Genomic DNA, 18,691 nt, shown 5'->3' with positions numbered 1-18,691 from the left:
ATGAATACTTCATAAATTATAGATACGTTGGAGACGTATCAGCATCCCCAAGCTTAATTCCTGCTCGTCCTCGAGTAGGTAAATGATAAAAGAAATAATTTATGAACTGTGAATGCTAGCAAGTGCACAAGTTTGATCAATGATAGTTCCAATCACTTTTTCTAGCATCATTATATGTCATATCAGTAGCTCATCTTCATAAAACTTTTCATGATCAAGTAACAAGCTATTCACGTGTTAAAGTATAGATCATAAACTTTCTTGAAACTAACAAACTATATTCTTAGTCATCAAACAATTGCAATTCATCTTATTTTCAGGAAGGGTCTATGTCAGAGCTTTGATTTAGCAAACTCCACATACTCAACTATCATTTAATCTTTCACAATTGCTAACACTCATGTGATATTTATGGGTTCAAGGTTTTAATCGGACACAGAGAAAGACAGGGGCTTATAGTTTCGCCTCCCAACCTTTTACCTCAAGGGTAATGCCAACAATAATAACTCATGAAAACCTACATCCAAGTAGATATATATATATATATATATATCCGGATCGCTCCAACACAAAGTGCTTGCCAAAGGAAAAAGTGTAAAAAGGAAAGGTGATGATCACCATGACTCTTGCATAAGGTAGAAGATAAAAGTAAAACATAGGTCCTTCGCAGAGGGAAGCAGAGGTTGTCATGCGCTTTTATGGTTGGATGCACAAAATCTTAATGCAAAAGAACGTCACTTTATATTGCCTCTTGTGATAGAGACCTTTATTATGCAGTCCGTCGCTTTTATTACTTCCCTATCACAAGTTCGTATAAAGCTTATTTTCTTCGCACTAATAGATCATACATATTTAGTGAGCAATTTTTATTGCATGCACCGATGACAACTTACTTGAAGGATCTTACTCAATCCATAGGTAGGTATGGTGGACTCTCATGGCAAAACTAGTTTAAAGGAAATTGGGAAGCACAAGTAGTATCTCTACTTGGTGCAAAGAATTTGGCTAGCATAAGGGGGAAAGGCCTCGGCATGTTGGATGATCCATGACAATATACTTTATTTCGGATATAAGAAAACATAACCCATTACGTTGTCTTCCTTGTCCAACATCAACCTTTTAGCATGTCATATTTTAATGAGTGCTCACAATTACAAAAGATGTCCAAGATAGTATATTTATATGTGAAATCTCTCTTCCTTCAATATTCTTTCATGAATTGTTCAAGTGACCAATTCTACGTTTGCTAACTTCAATGAGTTTACTACCTATACTTATTATGTGTGAAGTATTACTCCACATGTTATAAGCATATGAAACATATATAAATTCAGATTTATGACATTCAATTCATTCAACCATTTACCCATAGGATATACATGAAGCACATGAGTAAATGACAAACTACTCCAAAAGATATGAGTGAAGAACACTGAGTAGTCAAATAATTAACTAGCCATGGGAGGATTCTTTTTCATTCAATATTTCAGATCCAATGATTTTATTCAAACAGCAAGTAAAAATGAAAATACGCTCCAAGCAAAACACATATCATGTGATGACTAAAAATATAGCTCCGAGTAAGGTATACCGATAGTTTTGAAGACGAAAGAGGGGATGCCTTCCGGGGCATCCCCAAGCTTAGACGCTTGAGTCTTCCTTGAATATTACCTTGGGGTGCCTTGGGAATCCCCAAGCTTAGGGTCTTTCCTCTCCTTATTCTCCTCATATCGATATCTCACCCAAAGCTTGAAAACTTCAATCACACAAAACTTAACGGAACTTCGTGAGATAGGTTAGTATGATAAAGAGCAAACCATTCACTTTGGCACTGTCAAAGACAAGGTTCATAGTTGTTCTCACACAATGCCTACTGTACCATATCATTTCTACAATTTATATTGAAAAATATAAGCCATAGAAACTAGAAAACAAGCAAACTATGCAATGAAAACAGAATCTGTCAGAAACAGAACATTCTGTAATGATCTGAACAGCAACCATACTTCTGCTACTCCAAAAATTATGAAATAAATTGGTGGACGTGAGGAATTTGTCTATTAATATTCTGCAAAAAGAATCAACTCAAAAGCACTCTTCTGTAAAAAATGGCAGCTAATATCGTGAGCGCAAAGTTTCTATTTTTTTACAGCAAGATCACATTAACTTTCACCCAAGTCTTCCCAAAGGTCTTACTTGGCACTTTATTGAAACAAAAGCTATAAAACATGATTACTACTGTAGCTTAATCATGTAAACACACAAAAACAGTAAGGGTAAATATTGGGTTGTCTCCCGACAAGCGCTTTTCTTTAATGCCTTTTAGCTAGGCATGATGATTTCAATGATGCTCATATAAAAGATAAGAATTGAAACATAAAGAGAGCATCATGAAGAATATGACTAGCACATTTGAATCTAACCAACTTACTATGCCTAGGGATTTTGTGAACACATAATTTATAGGAGCAAGAATCAACTAGCATAGGAAGGCAAAACAAGTATAACTTCAAAACTTTAAGCACATAGAGAGGAAACTTGATATTATTGCAACTCCTACAAGCATATATTCCTCCATCATAATAATTTTCAGTAGCATCATGAATGAATTCAACAATATAACCATCACATAAAGCATTTTTTTCATGATCTACAAGCATAGAAATTTTTCTACTCTCCACATAAGCAAAATTCTTCTCATTCGGAATAGCGGGATCACTAGTTACTAAAGTTGACACTCTTCCAAACCCGCTTTAGATGATAGTATTATTCATACTCCAAAAGATATAAGTGAAGTTCATGGAGCATTCTACAATTAATATAGACTAACCAATATCCAAGCTCAATATATATAAGTGAAGCACACGAAGCATTCTATAAAACCATACTCAAAGAGATTTAAGTGAAGCACAAAGAGCAATTCTGTAAGATCGTACTTAAAAGATATAAGTGAAGCACATGAAGTATTCTATAAATCAATGAAAGGCTATCTCATACTAGCATGGTTCTTAAAGAAAAAGAAAAACACAAAGGACACAAATCATGTGAACAAAACAAAAACCGAGGTATACCGATAATTGTTGAAGAAGAAAGATGGGATGCCAACCGGGGCATCCCCAAGCTTAGATGCTTGAGCATCCTCTTAAATATTTACTTGGGGTGCCTTGAGCATCCCAAGCTTGAACTCTTGCCTCTCTTTATTCTTCTCATATTGATAGCTCCTCGATCTTCGAACACTTCATCCACACAGAACTTTAACAAAAACTTGTGAGATCCGTTAGTGTAACAAAGCAAATCACTACTATAAGTACTGTTGCAAACCAATTCATATTTTGTTTTTGCATTATAGCTACTGTAATATAACTTTTCCATGGCTTATTCCACTGATAGAAATCGATAGTTTCATCAAAACAAGCAAGCAATGCATCAAAAACAGAATCTGTCTTAAACAGGACAGTCTGTAGTAATCTGGAAGTTTAGCAAACTTCTGTAACTCCAAAAAATATGAATTTTTTTTGAAAATTTGAACAATTTGTACAGAAGTAATGTGCAAAACGTTTCAGACCCATTTGACCTTCCAGTAAAAAAATTAAAATCACGCACTACAGCCGAAGTTTCTGTTTTTGTTCTGCACATAGTAAACAAGCAATCTAATCATCCTAAAACCAAAGCTTGGCACATTATTTTTATAATACAATGGATATACACAAGGGGATAATTATTTACAGAGAAACTTCCATGAAAAATTCTACATTGTTTCCGTGAGCATGAACACAAGTGCTCAAGGTCGACCCTCACTTCTTCAATGCATAACTTTCCAATCACTTCTCTTTTTGAAAAACTTTTTAGGCAAGGAAGGCAAGTAATTTTTTTTGTATTTTCATTCTTAATTTTTTTGTATGTTTCACCCACAACTAAACAGAAACAACAGGAAAAACAAAATCTACTTAGTGAAGAAAGCAAACAAGCACACACGAGAATATCAACCCCACGCTATTGCTCCCCGGCAACGGCGCCAGAAAAGAGCTTGATAATCCCCAAGTGCAGGGAATCATCATAGCAATTTCCAAAGGTGGAAGTGATAAGTATGGAGTGTCGAACCCACAAGGAGCTAAAGGTAAGATCAATATTCTCTCAAGCCCTATCTGCCACTGATACGACTCTACGTGCACCGAACGTTTGCTTCCAACTAGAAACGAGAAATAAAACTATGTGGTGGGTATGAAGAGGATAACTTTGCATGGTATCGGAGAGCTAAAATATAAAACTAGGTGATGTTATCATAAAGTTAGAATATATTACTAAATATTATAAATAGCGAGTGTGGAATAATGATGGATCGGTGTGCGGAATTGTCCTAGGCAATTGTTAACAAGACCAGTAGTCGTCATTGCAATTTTATATGAGGGAGAGGCATAAGCTAACATACTTTCTCTACTTGGATCATATGCACTTATGATTGGAACTCTAGCAAGCACCCGCAACTACTAAAGATCATTAAGGTAAAACCCAACCATAGCATTAAAGCATCAAGTCCTCTTTATTCCCATACGCAACAACCCCCTTACTCGGGTTTGTGTTTCAGTCACTCACCAACCCACTATAAGCGAATCATGAACGTATTGCAACACCCTACAGCGGGAATCCCTCACGCTTGTGCGACACGGAGGGCACCATAGGACAGCACCAAAATAAAACATACAACTCGTACCAATCTAGATCATCAATCAACCCAAAGACAAAGGATATCTACTCAAAACATCATAGGATGGCAACACATCATTGGATCATAATATGTGGCATAAAGCACCATGTTCAAGTAGGGATTACAGCGGGGTGCGGGATAGTGTACCGTGTTGGGGATATTACCACTGGGCGTAAACCGGCCAGGAGAGGCCGGGTTAACCTCATAAGTAGTTCATCTGTATCTGAAGCCCATGAAGACAGACGGTGACGCTTCATAAAGGCCCAGGGCCCAAAGCCGGTTTAAGGCCTGTAGACACAAACCGGCATTGATATGTAAACTTGTGTTGTAAGATAGAAGTAGCAGAGACCGAGCCGGACACGATTATGAGCCGGTTCGGAATCTGTAAACCGACGGGCGTCAACCCATGTATATAAGGGGACGACCCGGCGGCGGTTCAAGGACAGAAAACAACAACTCGAGACTCAGGCAAAGCGTATTCGCTCCCTGGTCATCGAAACCCCATCAATTCCATCACAACTAGACGTAGGCTTTTACCTTCATCGTAAGGGGCCGAACTAGTATAAACTCTCTTGCGTTTCTTGTCCGCTTTAACCCCTTTAAGCTAACTCGTAGCGATGGCTCCATGACTAAGTCCTTTCTCTAGGACATCTGCCGTGACAAAACCATGACAGTTGGCGCCCACCGTGGGGCTATCGCACGACGGTTTCAAGTTCTTGGAGGGCAACTTCGAAGGACTCAAGGGTTACGCTGTGGGCCGGATGACCAAGAGTCATCGCAGCAAGCTCTACATCGACGATGCAGGCTGGGGCCCCGAGGCTGGCTCAATCGAGTACGGGTACCGGGTCCCCTTTGGTGGCATACACGTTTTCATTGGCAAGATCGGCGATCCGGGCCCTGAGCCGGACATCTACACCGACCTCGTCGAAACGGCTCAGCGTGTGAGATCTGCCCGGGTCAAGCCTGTCATCACGAGGGGGAAAATGGAAAGACCCCCTGGCCCTATTTATAAGGGAGATAAACGACAGACGCGAAAATCGAGGAGCCGAGTTTTTGGATATGAGGCGATGTTGTCGCCTCGATTGTCGGAGGCTCGTTAATGACAGGTGACGTCACAGCGGTTTACCAAGATCCTAGAAGATGATGTCATGGCGGTTTACAAGATTGTGTGAAGATGTTGAAGAAGAAATTTTCTTAAGTATTGAAGATTGACACGAACCAGTTCAAATCAATCTGGGGCCTAATGTTGGGGATATTACCACTGGGCGTAAACCGGCCAGGAGAGGCCGGGTTAACCTCATAAGTAGTTCATCTGTATCTGAAGCCCATGAAGACAGATGGTGACGCTTCATAAAGGCCCAGGGCCAAAGCCGGTTTAAGGCCTATAGACACAAACCGGCATTGATATGTAAACTTGTGTTGTAAGATAGAAGTAGCAGAGACCGAGTCGGACACGATTATGAGCCGGCCTCGGAATCTGTAAACCAGCGGGCGTCAACCCATGTATATAAGGGGACGACCCGGCGGCGGTTCAAGGATAGAAAACAACAACTCGAGACTCAGGCAAAGCGTATTCGCTCCCTGGTCATCGAAACCCCATCAATTCCATCACAACTAGACGTAGGCTTTTACCTTCATCGTAAGGGGCCGAACTAGTATAAACTCTCTTGCGTCCCTTGTCCGCTTTAACCCCTTTAAGCTAACCCGTAGCGATGGCTCCACGACTAAGTCCTTTCTCTAGGACATCTGCCATGACAAAACCACGACAGACCGCGTAAAACAGATGAGGATGGTGATGATGGTGGTGATGTTGATGAAGACGATCACCGCGGTGATGATTCCCCTCCTCCATGGCCTCCGGTGATGATGGCCCCCTCTGATAGGGTGCCGGAGAGGGCCTAGATTGATTTCTCGTGGCTACAGAGGCTTGCGGCGGCGGAACTTCCGATCTAGGTTTCTTTCTGGAAGTTTGGGTATATATGAGAGGTGTTGGCGTCGAGAACAAGTCAGGGGGTCTCCGGGCTGTCCACGAGGTAGGGAGGCGCGCCCAGGGGGGTGGGCGCGCCCCCCACCCTCGTGGGCAACCCGGGACTCTTCTGGCCCAACTCTTTGACTCCGTGGCCTTCTTCTGGTCCAAAAATAAGCTCCGTCAAGTTTCAGGTCAATTGGACTCCGTTTGGTTTTCCTTTTCTGCGATATTCTAAAACAAGGAAAAAACAGAAACTGGCACTGGGCTCTAGGTTAATAGGTTAGTCCCAAAAACCATATAAATGCATATAAAACATCCAAGGTTGATAATATAATAGCATGAATACTTCATAAATTATAGATACGTTGGAGACGTATCAAAACCATTCTGATGTCCGAATACTACCTTCCAATATATGAATCTTTACCTCTCAACCATTTCGAGACTCCTCGTCATGTTCGTGATCTCATCTGGGAATCTGAACAAACTTCGGTCACCAAAACACATAACTCATAATACAAATCGTCATCGAACATTAAGTGTGCGGACCCTACGGGTTCGAGAACTATGTAGACATGACCGAGACACATCTCCGGTCAATAAACAATAGCGGAACCTGGATGCTCGTATTGGTTCCTACATATTCTACAAAGATCTTTATCAGTCAAACCGCAATAACAACATACGTTATTCCCTTTGTCAACGGTACGTTACTTGCCCGAGATTCGATCGTCGGTATCATCATACCTAGTTCAATCTCGTTACCGGCAAGTCTCTTTACTCGTTTCGTAATGCATCATCCCGTAAATAACTCATTAGTCACATTGCTTGCAAGGCTTATAGTGATGTGCATTATCGAGAGGGCCCAGAGATACCTCTCCGATACTCGGAGTGACAAATCCTAATCTTGATCTATGCCAACCCAACAAACACCTTCGGAGACACCTGTAGAGCATCTTTATAATCACCCAGTTACTTTGTGACGTTTGATAGCACACGAGGTGTTCCTCCGCTATTCAGGAGTTGCATAATCTCATAGTCAGAGGAATATGTATAAGTCATGAAGAAAGCAATAGCAATAAAACTTAACGATCATTATGCTAGGCTAACGGATAGGTCTTGTCCATCACATCATTCTCTAATTATGTGATCTCGTTCATCAAATGACAACACATGTCTATGGTTAGGAAACTTAACCATCTTTGATTAACGAGCTAGTCAAGTAGAGGCATACTAGGGACACTCTGCTTTGTCTATGTATTCACACATGTACTAAGTTTCCGGTTAAAACAATTCTAGCATGAATAATAAACATTTATCATGATATAAGGAAATATAAATAACAACTTTATTATTGCCTCTAGGGCATATTTCTTTCAGTAGGTAGGTCCAATGAACTAAAAATGTGAGATCTCGCTGGTCAAAGAATAGTCGGTTTGCTTCTACATGATTCCACGAATGCCTCTCGATCTCTCTCCTCTCTCTTTTTCTCTCCCGAGCTCTCTTCGTCCCATCTCCGGCCTTCACCCGCCTTCACCCTGCCTGTAGTATCTCCTTGCACCGCCCCTATCTAGATCCGGAAGCAACCCCGAGGTTGCCCCCTCCCCTAGATCATCGTCCACATCAAGCTTTCGTGTCATACGCCATTGATTCTGTTGCCTCCATTTCTGTCGGCCCATTATCCTTTCCGTGCACAACCGTTGCGGTGGCCGGGGACTGGAATTTGGGGTGGAGCGGTGTCCTACTTTGTGAAGGGACTGCGATGGCCGGGGACTGGAATTTGCGGTGGGAAGTCGGTTGTGTCCTGCTTTGTGAAGGGATATGCGTCTACGTATAGTGCTCCGCCCGATCCTCACCTATCACCATGGATTGTCCACAGATTCAATATGACTTTGTCGCATCTGCCACGGATTAACCGACTCCCTCATCAGGTTCTTGAATTTTTTGTTCTGTTTTCATGTTCATGTTACGGGGGGAACCTTTCTTTTGTTCAGATCTTCCTTCCATGGTCATGTGGCAATGAGTTGATATGTTTGCTTGTTCGTTAAAGAGAAAAATAATCAACAATAGAGCATGCTTCCTTTTGTGATGTTATACTACTCTATTGTTCGCATCTAGCTAGCTTATGGTTTCTTGGTGAGTCAATCTGAACATTTACCTATTTTGATGCATGGTTGTACGGGCTAACATTTTAGTTTAAGGCAGCAACTATACCATGTGTGTTGCACGAATGTACATGCAATATATCTTGTGCCTTGGAGGCATAGGAACACTTGATTGTCATGAGTGTGTCTCAGTTGGTTCTTTATAATATAATACTAGAAATGTGAACAGATGGGGTCCATTTATGGAGTATTAGTGGATGTTGATTTCCTTCCCTCACATTCAACCAATTTATGCGTTTAGTTCCTTACTATATTAATTTGTAAACTAGACTTAACAATTACACAATATCTATGTGTATTTGTACTCTGTTGGTTGGGCAACCGGAAAAAGATCAGTTTTGTCATAACATGTGAAAGTGAGTTCATTTACTTTTATTTACCTGCACTGTGGCTTTTAGTTAACAAATACTCTATGTTTGTGAAATAGTAACTTAGCCAACATATTGAAGCTTTGCAAAGGAACTTATGGCAAGGCATACAGGGCTGGAAGCACTGTCTATAAAGTGCTACACTTTGATGGAGATTCATTGGTAAGTGAAGAAACCCTGAACATTTATTCATCTACTTGTGTTGTTGTCCACTTTGAATGCTCTATAGATATTTGAAGAAGTATTATAAGAAGTTTCACTCGAGCACATGGGCTGCGGGGTGGTTCGGCATGATCTTCGAGTGGAAGGGGGGGGTCGTGGAGGACGCCATCCTGCCGGAGCGGCATGCATTGCTGACCATCGCAGAGGAGGAGGGCAAGTTGTTGCCGCCGTCGTTCGTGCTAAGGGTTGAGGGGATGAAGGACGAGCACGCCGCCTCCAAAGTGTTCAGCTGGTCCTTGGATTCCTTGGAGTTCCGACACCTAGCATCTCACAAGGAGGAGATCCACGGCGGCAGCGCCCAGCGTTGGTTTTCTTGACCCCCACCCCCCCACACACAAAGAGGGTTTCTCTTCTTTATAAGCACTACTAATTGATGATAATCCTATACACGGTTATTTTAATTTATTCTTTGACATTTAATGATTAATACTTGTCTATCAATAACAAATTCATTCATATTACAATCTTTACGCTGAAACAAAACAATAAAAGAAAGTCTGTGTGTGGTTTGTGTTGACACTTGTGGTTAGAAAAAAAAATACTAATAGTAAGTTATTTATGTACCAACTCCCCTCATGATATTTGCATATGCTGTTCAAATTTAGCTATTGAAGAACACATGAATCGTACTAATGTGTATTTAGGATAGAGATATTTCAAGTTTACAAAATCTCAAAGAAGTTGCATGTTGGTTTCTCTTTATTGTTCTGAAATCGCAGCCCTTGTTGGATTGTTCTGCGTCATACCTAAAACAAAATTTTACAGTTAGTATATTTGGTGGACTATATTCTTAATTGGGGATCGAATAGAAAGAACTGGGAATCATTGTCTTAGGCTGGTATTCTTGAGATGGTGTATGGCATGTGCTTTTGTGGGATATAAGAAATTTAGATAATGATTGGATATTCGTGCATATGTATCTTAATGTTTCAGAGTCGGTCTTGCACCGCCTCTTCCAGTCATCTCCCAAACCTTGAGGTTCCAAATATCGCCCTATAGAGAACACTTGATGTTCACCATGCTTAAATGGCAGGATCTTCATGTAGAAATATCTGGTAGAATATAATTTTCGCAAACACATGAAAAGTTCCATTTTATTGGTTTTTCTGTTACTAGTTTGCATTTTTTTTGCCTATTGTGGGGGACTATTCAAAGATACTGCTGGTTTTAAAAATAAAAATACTATACACATTAACATCAAACAATTTTACAGAAAGTGGACCTTTTAAGTTTAGGAAAACCACATGATGTCATCTCACTCCGTAAATATGTAAATCTGGTTTTGTGCTCTCTAAATTTATGTCACCCCAACTACCTGGTCCAGTTCCAATAACAGCCACTTGATGGCCGGTTCAGAAACACCTTTGGTGATATGTATGGAGTACAACTAGATAGTTGAGTGTCCAAAGCACTCCTTGTTTTTCTTATTGATACTTATTTGGGTTGCTTTTACAAGATTTATCCTAAACCATTTTTAAGGTCCTATTTGCCACATGATCCATGAATATAGAAGCAAAGGAGAAATGGTAGAAAGAAAAGCGGCGCGGCAAGGCGCGCATGGTCCTAGTAATCTTGAAAACTCCAGAAAAGTCATACACCAACTCGTTTGCCGTAACAAATGACTACAAATATGATCCACACGAGCCACGTGGCGTGCCACATCTGCACCGCGCACATGCCCGCATATACATTTATCCAGAAAACCCCCTACGGTGCATAGATCGGCAGTGAAATTCCCCGTTCCTCTGTTCCAAAATTCCCCACCCGCGGCGAACCCTAAGAGCATCTCCAGCCGTTCGGGCCCCCAGTGCGCCGAAAAAGAGCCGTCTGGGGGCGAACCGGCGCTAACTTGGCTCGTGGGGGCGACTCAGTTCCCAGTCGCCGCCAATATCGCGTAATTCGGCGATATTTCGTACAAATTTTGTGCAAACTCGGCGATCTGGCACGAACTCGGCGAAATTTCATTGACTTTTGTACAAAAAACATAAAATATGCAAACTACGCCTACTGCTACGCCAAACTACGCCTAGCCACTACACCGCGTCCACCGTCCCGCCATCTACATGCCGAGAAGCCAGTAGAAACACGTGTAGTCGCCGCCGTCGTCGTCGTCGCGCGCCCCGCCGAAGCCGCCGCCGCCGTCCCTGCTGCACCCTTGGCCAGGGTCGCCGACGCGCGGTTGGGCGCTGGATGGCCCGGCCTCGTCCTTGTCGTCGCTGTCGAGGATGATGACGCCGCCCTCCTCGCGCCCGCGGCGCCGGGCCTGGAGCTCCGCGTATGCCCGGCGCTGGCGGCGCACCTGCTCACAGACGTAGTCCTCTTTCGCCCATTTGAGGGCGGCCTCATCGTCGGGGGCCACCATGTCGGCGTGCTCTGGCCTCATGGGGAGCAGGCCCGGCTCGGGCTTCGGCCGGACCAGGCGGAGGGAGCACGGGGAGGGGCGGGCACCCTTGTTGATGACGAGGGCGCTGCTGCGGGTGCGGCGCTGGAGCGGCGTCTCCTCCGGCTCGGGCTTGACGGGGCGGAGGGCCGGCGAGCCAGAGTAGAGCGAAGACGAAGAGGACGTCCCCGGCTCCATCCGCCGCGGCGTCCAGGAGCTGCCATGGCGGCGAGCGAACGACGGCCGCGGCGGGTACTCGAGGCGCGGCGTGTTGCCGGTCTCGATGTGGTGGAGGACGACCTCGAGGGTGCGGCCGGGGACGCCGCACTATAGGGGAACGTAGTATTTCAAAAAAATTGCCTACGATCACGCAAGATCTATCTAGGAGAAGCATAGCAATGAGCGGGGAGAGTGTGTCCACGTACCCTCGTAGACCGAAAGCGGAAGCGTTTATCAACGCGGTTGATGTAGTCGTACGTCTTCACAATCCAACCGATCCTAGCACCAAACGTACGACACTTCCGTGTTCAGCACACGTTCAGCTCGATGACGTCCCTCGTACTCTTGATCTAGTTGAGGCCGAGGGAGAGTTGCATCAGCACGACGGCGTGGCGACGGTGATGATGAAGTTACCAGTGCAGGGCTTCGCCTAAGCACTACGACGATATGACCGAGGTGTGTTTTTTTTGGAGGGGGCACCGCACACGGCTAAGAGAAACTTTGGTGTGTCTTTGGGGTGCCCCCTCCCAAGTATATAAAGGAGGGAGGGAGGAGGAGGCTGCTACCTCTTGAGCACTGCGTTGGTTTTCCCTTGAAGAGAAAAGGGTGATGCAGTAAAGTAGCGTAAGTATTTCCCTCAGTTTTTGAGAACCAAGGTATCAATCCAGTAGGAGACTACGCTCGAGTCCCACGCACCTACACAAACAAATAAGAACCTCGCAACCAACGCGATAAAGGGGTTGTCAATCCCTTCACGGTCACTTACGAGAGTGAGATCTGATAGATATGATAAGATAATATTTTGGGTATTTTTATGATAAAGAGAAATAAAGATGCAAAGTAAAATAAACGACAATAAACATAACTAAGTGTTGGAAGATTAATATGATGAAAAATAGACCCGGGGGCCATAGGTTTCACTAGTGGCTTCTCTCAAGATAGCATAAGTATTACGGTGGGTAAACGAATTACTGTCGAGCAATTTATAGGATTGAGCATAGTTATGAGAATATCTAGGTATGATCATGTATATAGGCATCACGTCCGTGACAAGTAGACCGAAACGATTCTGCATCTACTACTATTACTCCACACATCGACCGCTATCCAGCATGCATCTAGAGTATTAAGTTCATAAGAACAGAGTAATGCTTTAAGCAAGATGACATGATGTAGAGGGATAAACTCATGCAATATGATATAAAACCCATCTTTTTATCCTTGATGGCAACAATACAATACGTGCCTTGCTGCCCCTACTGTCACTGGGAAAGGACACCGCAAGATTGAACCCAAAGCTAAGCACTTCTCCCATTGCAAGAAAGATCAATCTAGTAGGCCAAACCAAACTGATAATTCGAAGAGACTTGCAAAGATAACCAATCATACATAAAAGAATTTAGAGGAGATTCAAATATTGTTCATGGATAATCTAGATCATAAACCCACAATTCATCGGATCTCGACAAACACACCGCAAAAGAAGAGTTACATCAAATAGATCTCCAAGAGAATCGAGGAGAACTTTGTATTGAGATCCAAAGAGAGAGAAGAAGCCATCTAGCTAATAACTATGGACCCGAAGGTCTGAGGTAAACTACTCACACATCATCGGAGAGGCTATGGTGTTGATGTAGAAGCCCTCCGTGATCAATGCCCCCTCCGGCAGGACGCCGGAAAAGGCCCCAAGATGGGATCTCACGGGTACAGAAGGTTGCGGCGGTGGAATTAGGTTTTCGTGGATGCTTCTGATGGTTTGGGGGTACGTAGGTATATATAGGAGGAAGAAGTAGGTCAGTGGAGCCACGAGGGGCCCACGAGGGTGGAGGGCGCGCCTGGGGGTGGGGGGTAGGCGCGCCCCCTACCTCGTGGCTTCCTCGTCTGTTGCTTGACGTCCACTCCAAGTCCTCTGGATCACGTTTGTTCCGAAAATCACGTTCCCGAAGGTTTCATTCCGTTTGGACTCCGTTTGATATTCTTTTTCTGCGAAACACTGAAATAGGCGAAAAACAGCAATTTGGGCTGGGCCTCCGGTTAATAGGTTAGTCCCAAAATTAATATAAAAGTGTATAATAAAGCCCATTAATCATCCAAAACAGAATATAATATAGCATGAAACAATCAAAAATTATAGATACGTTGGAGACGTATCAAGTATCCCTAAGCTTAATTCCTGCTCGTCCTCGAGTAGGTAAATGATAAAAACAGAATTTTTGATGTGGAATGCTACTTAGCATAATTTTCAATGTAACCCTCTTAATCGTGGTATGAATATTCAGATCTAAAAGATTCAAGATAAAAGTTTAATATTGACATAAAAGTAATAATACTTCAAGCATACTAACTAAGCAATTATGTCTTCTCAAAATAACATGGCCAAAGAAAGTTCATCCCTACAAAATCATATAGTTTGGTCATGCTCCATTTTCGTCACACAAGAATGCTCTCATCATGCACAACCCCGATGACAAGCCAAGCAATTGTTTCATACTTTAGTAATCTCAAGATTTTTTCAACTTTCACGCAATACATGAGCGTGAGCCATGGATATAGCACTATGGGTGGAATAGAATATAATGATGGGGGTTATGTGGAGAAGACAAAAAAGGAGAAAGTCTCACATTAACGCGGCTAATCAACGGGCTATGGAGATGCCCATCAATTGATGTTAATGTGAGGAGTAGGGATTGCCATGCAACGGATGCACTAGAGCTATAAATGTATGAAAGCTCAACAAAAGAAACTAAGTGGGTGTGCATCCAACTTGCTTGCTCACGAAGACCTAGGGCATTTGAGGAAGCCCATTGTTCGAATATACAAGCCAAGTTCCATAACGAAAAATTCCCACTAGTATATGAAAGTGACAAAACAAGAGACTATCTATCATAAGGATCATGGTGCTACTTTGAAGCACAAGTATGGAAAAAATAGTAGCATTGCCCCTTTTTCTTTTCTTTCCTTTTTTTGGGCCTTTCTTTTTTGGCCTTTTTTTGGACAATGCTCTATGAATGATGATCATCACACTGCTATTTATTTACAACTCAATGATTACAACTCGATACTAGAACAAAGTATGACTCTATATGAATGCCTCCGGCGGTGTACCGGGATGGGCAATGAATCAAGAGTGACATGTATGAAATAATATGCATGGTGGCTTTGCCACAAATACGATGTCAACTACATGATCATGTAAGGCAATATGACAATGATGAACGTGTCATGATAAACAGAACGGTGGAAAGTTGCATGGCAATATATCTCGGAATGGCTATGGAAATTCCATAATAGGTAGGTATGGTGGCTGTTTTGAGGAAGATATAAGGAGGTTTATGTGTGATAGAGCGTATCGTACCACGGGGTTTGGATGCACCGGCGAAGTTTGCACCAACTCTCAAGGTGAGAAAGGGCAATGCACGGTACCGAAGAGGCTAGCAATGATGGAAGGATGAGAGTGCGTATAATCCATGGACTCAACATTAGTCATAAAGAACTCACATACTTATTGCAAAAATCTATAAGTCATCAAAAACCAAGCACTACGCGCATGCTCCTAGGGGGATAGATTGGTAGAAAAAGACCATCGCTCGTCCCCGACTGCCACTCATAAGGAGGACAATCAAAGAACACCTCATGTTTCAAATTTGTTACATAACGTTTACCATACGTGCATGCTACGGGACTTGCAAACTTCAACGCAAGTATTTCTCAAATTCACAAGTACTCAACTAGCACAACTTTAATATCACTACCTCCATATCTCAAAACAATCATCAAGCATCAAACTTCTCTTAGTATTCAACACACTCATAAGAAAGTTTTTACTAATCTTGAATACCTAGCATATTAGGACTAATTTCACAATTAAAGCAAATTACCATGTTGTTTTGTAGGACTCTCAAAATAATATAAGTGAAGCATGAGAGAACAATAATTTCTATAAAACAAATCCACCACCGTGCTCTAAAAGATATAAGTGAAGTACTAGAGCAAAAACTATATAGCTCAAAAGATATAAGTGAAGCACATAGAGTGTTGTAATAAATTCCGAATCATGTGTGTCTCTCTCAAAAGGTGTTTACAGCAAGGATGATTGTGGTAAACTAAAAGCAAAGACTCAAATCATACAAGACGCTCCAAGCAAAACACATATCATGTGGTGAATAAAAATATAGCTCCAAATAAAGTTACCGATGGACGAAGACGAAAGAGTGGATGCCTTCCGGGGCATTCCCAAGCTTTGGATTTTTGGTGTCCTTAGATTACCTTGGAGTGCCATGGGCATCCCCAAGCTTAGGCTCTTGCCACTCCTTGTTCCATAATCCATCAAATCTTTATCCAAAACTTGAAAACTTCACAACACAAAACTCAACAGAAAATCTCGTGAGCTCCGTTAGCGAAAGAAAACAAAACACCACTTCAAGGTACTGTATTGAACTCATTTTTTATTTATATTGGTGTTAAACCTACTATATTCCAACTTCTCTATGGTTTATAAACTATTTTACTAGCCATAGATTCATCAAAATAAGCAAACAACACACGAAAAACAGAATGTGTGAAAAACAGAACAGTCTGTAGTAATCTGTAACTAACGCAAACTTCTTGAACTCTAAAAATTCTATCAAAATAGTACGACCTAAATAATTTGTTTATTGATCTGCTGCAATTGGAATCAATATTTTATCACGTTCGGGTGATTTTTAATAATTGTTTTCGTGAACAGAAAGTTTCTCTGGAATTTTCAGCAAGATCAAATAACTATCATCCAAGAAGATCCTATAGGTTTAACTTGGCACAAACACTAATTAAAACACAAAAACACATCTAACCAGAGGCTAGATCAAAGATTTATTCCTAAACAGAAGCAAAAAGCAAAAAAATAAAATAAAATTGTGTTGCCTCCCAACAAGCGCTATCCTTGAACGCCCCTAGCTAGGCATAAAAGCAAGGATAGATCTAGGTATTGCCATCTTTGGTAGGCAATCCATAAGTGGATCTCATAATAGATTCATAAGGTAATTTAATTTTCTTTCTAGGGAAGTGTTCCATGCCTTTCCTTAACGGAAATTGGAATCTAATATTCCCTTCCTTCATATCAATAATTGCACCAATCGTTCTAAGGAAAGGTCTACCAAGAATAATAGGACATGAAGGATTGCAATCTATATCAAGAACAATAAAATCTACGGGCACATAGTTCCTATTTACAACAATAAGAACATCATTAATTCTTCTCATAGGTTTCTTAATAGTGGAATCCGCAAGGTGCAAGTTTAAAGAGCAAACATCAAATTCGCGGAAACCTAACAAATCACACAAAGTTTTTGGAATCGTGGAAACACTAGCACCCAAATCACATAAAGCATAGCATTCATGATCTTTAATTTTAATAGTAGGTTCCCACTCATCATAAAGTTTTCTAGGGATAGAAATTTCCAACTCAAGTTTTTCTTCATAAGATTACATCAAAGCATCAACGATATGTTTAGTAAAAGCTTTATTTTGACTATAAGCATGAGGAGAATTTAGCATGGATTGCAACAAGGAAATACAATATATCAAAGAGCAATTATCATAATTAAATTCCTTGAAATAAAAAATAGTGGGTTCATTGATATCTAAAGTTTTGACCTCTTCAATCCCACTTTTACCAATTTTTGCATCAAGATCTAAAAACACCGAATTTTTGGGACGCCTTCTAACAAAAGTTGACTCATCTCCAATCCCATAATTATCAAGATTCATACTGCAAAACAAAGATTTAATAGGGGACACATCAATAACTTTTAGATCTTCATCTTTATTTTCATAGAAACTAGAAGAACACGCTTTCACAAAGCAATCTTTCTTAGCACGCATCCTAGCGGTTCTTTCTTTGCACTCATCAATGGAAATTCTCATGGCTTTGAGAGACTCATTGATATCATGCTTAGGTGGAATAGATCTAAGTTTCAAAGAATCAACATCAAGAGAAATTCTATCAACGTTCCTAGCCAATTCATCAACCTTAAGCAATTTTTCTTCAAGCAAAGCATTGAAATTCTTTTGAGAAACCATAAATTCTTTAACACTAGTCTCAAATTCAGAGGGAATCTTATGAAAATTTCCATAAGAGTTGTTGTAGGAATTACCATAATTATTAGAGGAATTACTAGGGAATGACCTAGGATTAAAGTTTCCTCTATACGCGTTGTTACCAAAATTATTCCTACCAACAAAATTCACATCCATAGATTCATTATTATTCTCAATCAAGGTAGACAAAGGCATATCATTAGGATCAGAAAAAATCTTTTAGTAGCAAATAATTTCATAAGTTCATCCATCTTTCCACTCAAAACATTAATTTCTTCTATCGCATGCACTTTTTTATTAGTAGATCTTTCGGTGTGCCATTGAGAATAATTAACCATAATATTATCTAGGAGTTTAGTAGCTTCTCCTAAAGTGATTTCCATAAAAGTGCCTCCCACGGCCGAATCTAAAAGATTTCTAGAAGCAAAATTCAATCCGGCATAAAATTTTTGTATAATCATCCAAAGATTCAAACCATGTGTAGGGCAATTACGTATCATTAATTTCATTCTCTCCCAAGCTTGTGCAACATGTTCATGATCAAGTTGCTTAAAATTCATAATATCGTTTCTAAGAGAGATGATC

This window comes from Aegilops tauschii, chromosome 7 (assembly GCF_002575655.3).
Source record: "Aegilops tauschii subsp. strangulata cultivar AL8/78 chromosome 7, Aet v6.0, whole genome shotgun sequence".
Classification (NCBI taxonomy): Eukaryota; Viridiplantae; Streptophyta; class Magnoliopsida; order Poales; family Poaceae; genus Aegilops; species Aegilops tauschii.
The sequence above is the reverse complement of the archived record's forward strand: the minus strand, read 5'-3'. Positions refer to the sequence as shown.